The following is a 4,774-nucleotide window of genomic DNA, read 5'->3' as shown; positions in this document are numbered from 1 at the left end:
ACATTTCGTTGCCTAAGAAATCAATATAAATTTTTTGGAGATTTGAATGCCTCTACTACATATAGTAAATTCAAAAAACTCCTGGACTGTCAAAATTAAATTTTAAATAAAATTCTTGTTTTGACTGTACATTTTCTGCGCAATTTTCTTAATTTTTCGTTCCGTAAGAACGTTCTACAAAGTATTAGAAAACATAAACAAAAAGATGAATGCAATTGGTCCAACCGTTCTTAAGTTATGGCGTGACCAAGGGAAATAGGGATTCATTTTTATATACAGAGTGTCCCCAAAAAAGAAGACGAGTCCATAACTCCGTTATTTATCAGAAGATTTTAATTATCTGTTCATCAAATTGAATGGTTGTTAATAGGCTACAAAATGGCCTAATAAATTCAAGTATAGCCCCATGGGCTTCAAGGATAAACTGTCGAAATATTTTTCTTCAAATGGGATTACATATTTTTTTTTAGTAATTCTGATAGAGATTTTTATTCTGAAAACAACAATGTATCACAAGTATACACTTAAATACCAAAAATTCACAAAAAAAATGTAAAAAAATGCTACTATCGTCTATGTTCCATTTTGCGCTAAACATTGGTGGCATATCTGCGCAATCCTACATGTTATTATTTGTCATTTGTTTTTCCAGCTACCTTAATTTGGTTATTACATTGTAACGCAATGCATTTTGATAGCTTTTCGCTTGGTGCTCGTCATTTGTTTCAAAAGTTTGTGTTTTTTTTTTTATGTGAAGTTATACTTGGGGACACCCTGTATAACAAAATTTCGCTAGAGTGTACTGACATCAAAATCTAGTTACAAAATATGTATATTTAGGTTATGTTTTCATTTTTAATCATTGAACTAAAAATGTTTTGAATCATTCATTACTTCGAACGCTTGAAGCGAAATGCAGCATCTAAATGAATGAGAGCAATTAATAAAGTTTATAAAAAACACGCGACAAACTGAAAACAGGTAACAAATTAAACAACAATCAAAATCATCCAAAATAAACTCGTGACGTGGGAAATCGAATAGACGGGGAGTAAGATAGACTGTTTTGATTCCCACCTCTTCATTTTTGCCCTTACCAAGATGGCCGCCGATTGTATTGCTGGGTGCTGTTGCGAACAAAATAATTACAGGTATTATATATTATTATAAAGTTTTATAATGATAGGGATAACAAAATACAATAAAAAGATACACTAAATAAAAACGGACAAAAGCCAAATCAATTTATTGATGTTTAAAAAGTAGAACCTTTGTAAAAAGCTGTCTTACAGACTTACCTTTTAAATTTTTGTTGAAATGTTTGTTAAAGTAATGAAGTCTAATTTTGGTATAACTAAAAATTGTTTGTTTGATTAATATAAAACTATGATTTTTCGAAAAAATTTCAAAATCTAAAATATGGCCATCTATAGGAGAAAATAAGTTAGTAGTAGTAAAGTAGCAAAAACAACATTACAGATCCTTGCAATGACATTATCTATAGAAGGATTATTGTTCTTTTTAGTCATCTTCAAAAAGTATGAGTTTTATAATTATATGAAAGCAAACAAATAGGTCCGTTTTCTTAATATAAAAACAACAGATACGATACCTCTGCAACCCGCGCAACTGCCACATAAATGTAAAACAAATACAGAACAGATTTGCTATTACTGCTGCATAACTTGCCCTTACTTATAATGTTGCACTTGCTTTACATGGTGATGCTCCGTCCATTCTATTTCCCACGTCACTGAATTAAACCAACCGTTGCTTGGCAGATTTTTGACAGGTCTGTGCCATAAAGGCTAATTTATACCCTCATTTGGGGGCGTATAAAGACGATTATTGACTAAAATAGAATAAAATGTATATTATATCACCGATTTTTCACATTTTCCCCGTGAACTGGATTCTTTGGAAAGTGTAGACACCGCATTATAAACAAAAAGCGGCTTCTGCTCATAAGTGAGGAGAAATACTTGAAATTGAAAAGAGGGTATCCTTTCCAATAATCTTGGAGACGGTGTAGTTTGAAGATGCCTGTATGGAGGGTTGCACACGAGTTCCCGTCAGCATAATTTTTATACGTGGGCTTGGACGAAGGCCTTAATTCTGCACACGAATTCCCGTCAAGGTAAAAATGTACCCCAAATTCTAGACTGGAATTCCCGTCAGAAAAAAATCTCCGTTATTGAAAATACTATTACGAAAGTAAAATTCAATGATGAATCTTTTATGTTTTGAAGCAAAAACCATTTTGCGTTAAAATTTGATTCATAGTGATGGTTATTTCACGTTTATTAGCTGAGTTAGCAAAGATACGAAAAATTTGACACTGTCAAAGTCACAGCCGCCCCTTATCTAAGTAATTGTTGATCGCAGGTTTTTTTTTTGTAACTTTCTAAAATTTTGAACTTTTTTTTTTTGGTCCACGTAAGGGTTAACAACAATGGCACCTGGCCCTTTTACCCTTGAAGGGAACTCGAGTTATGGATTATATCAGTTGATAATTACCTGACGGGAATTCTTGTATTACCTTATGACAAGAAATAAGTCAGACGGGAATTCGAGTTCGCAATAAAGTTCACCCTTTCTTCCACCGTGTTACTCTGGATTTTTCGGAAATGCTTGGTAAACACACGATTTGTCTCCATCAATATCAAATTCAATATTTCATCGGGTTGATTACCGCCGGGAATTGGCAATTAAAGTTGGCTCTTCTTAAAAAAGGGAAATCATTTTTATTTGTCGGGTTTTGTGTTATCTCTCCAGTTAGGAACCTGGCCATCTGGAGCCACTGGCTGTCGTTGAGGTGCGTCTTCAACCATTCTGTGCAGGTCTGACGCACATCCACTCTTCGAATTTTCTTTTGGCTTGATTACTCACTTTTTGTCTGTTTAGTACGCATTCGTCTAATACTTTATGGTGATGTTTACCCCTTTTCCTTGAAAAAAACAGTCGCTTCATCTGCGAAGTGTATAATTTTGCACGACAGTTTTTTTTTCACACACCAGCAAGTTTCGCTTGTGCTTTTTAGAACACGATGTTTATAAAATTTATTATTTTCCAGCAAAATTAATGGTTATCCTTTTTCACTTGTGATCACTTGAAGATTCATAATGATTAAATACACGTCTGTTCACGGAAAAAGCATACAAGTCTTGAGAGAGATTTTTGCGATTTTTTGGTTGTGTAAATTTACTTGATGTTTGTTTCCATGTTTACTTACCCATATTAAGTTATCAGGTAAGAACTTACAAACGAATTTTGATTATGCCAGACTTAAAAGAACCAACAATAAACCTTGAAAATAAAGAATAATACCTATAATGTTGATAACAGTAACATTCGAGGGGGCAAGTACACTTTTACTGACTGAAATCGAATTATTTGAATTACCTGCCACTGACAATAACAGTGACATCAGGTAATGGTAAATCTGATTTACACAAGCAAAATGTAAGTGCATGCTTTTTCAGTGAACAGATGTGTACATACTTGCAAAGTAATGAACTGACCAGTTTCAAACATGTATTTGAGATGGAGATAGTTATATCGAGCGATCAAATTAATTTGTAATCGGGGGCGGCATTTTTTCCTTATTTGCGTCTTTGTTGGTAGTTCTTGTGACGTTGCTGCTGGACTCCGTTGTCGCGATATCCATCTGTTCGGGTCTGATCGTGCTGACCAGCGCCAGCCGTTTGAATGAATTCTTTAACCTCAGCGGGGGATAATCTTGTCGAATACTCGTCGCTGCTTGGGTCCAGATACGGGGCCCTGCCATTCGATTTCGTCGATATCCGTTGGTGTTTGTATTTCAGTGTCCATTGTCCCCTTTTCGGCACTGTCGGCGTTTTCAGTGGCGCATGTAGGTATAAAATTTACTTCGTCCTTACTAAGGACCTCTCTTACTTGGCGCCGTGGGCCATGGGCTTTTGGCATTTAGATATTAATACAGAGTTATTTTTTGGTCTCGCCGTGTTCACTTTTTGTTTGGTAATTATTTCTGCTGGTCGATCGGTTTTTCAGAACGTTCACTGATTTCATTACTTTGAACACACTCGTCGGCACGTGTTATCTGCTCGACAGGTCTTAGTTCAAAAATGCACCGTAGCACGCCAACTTGACTGTCATGAAAGTGATGATTAGTACACCAATTAAATAAAAACAACAGAATATGTGAGACAGTATTTATTATAACAAATACATTAATAAATACACATGTACATAAAGGCGTACATGCATACATAAAATACAAATATGCATAAAGACGTAAATGCATAGGTAAGTGTATATGGATAAATGGAAAAACTGAATAACATTAGGTATTACTTTGAATTTTGAAGTCGAAAATTGATCCCACCTTAACGGTTCAACCCTCAAAACGTTCGAAATGGAAGATGTTGGTTTCAAAGTCAGCTACTTGTGATGGTTTCCCTCGATATATAAGATTTGATTCGGTGGCTCGGTGGCCGCATGGCTGTCGGAGAAAGTACTCCGAGGTCGCGGTCCCGATGCTAGTGAGTTCGAATCTCACCGAAGGGGGAGGATTTTTTCCAAGGGAGAAACCTCCGCCGGGCCATGGATGTGTGAATGCCCCCTCGGGGCTGACGGTAGGGTGGTGGAAGGAAGAATCAACACTCTTTCGACCACCACCGCGAGGTCAACACGGGTTCGAGTCCCGTCGGGAAGGGCGCCCATGGGTGTATAAATGTTGTGTATGTCTGTGAATGTGAGGTGGGATGGGCGTGGGTGGCCGGGGAAAGTGCCC

The sequence above is a fragment of the Tenebrio molitor genome, chromosome 3 (genome assembly GCF_963966145.1).
Source record: "Tenebrio molitor chromosome 3, icTenMoli1.1, whole genome shotgun sequence".
NCBI lineage: Eukaryota > Metazoa > Arthropoda > Insecta > Coleoptera > Tenebrionidae > Tenebrio > Tenebrio molitor.
Note: the sequence above shows the minus strand (reverse complement) of the source record.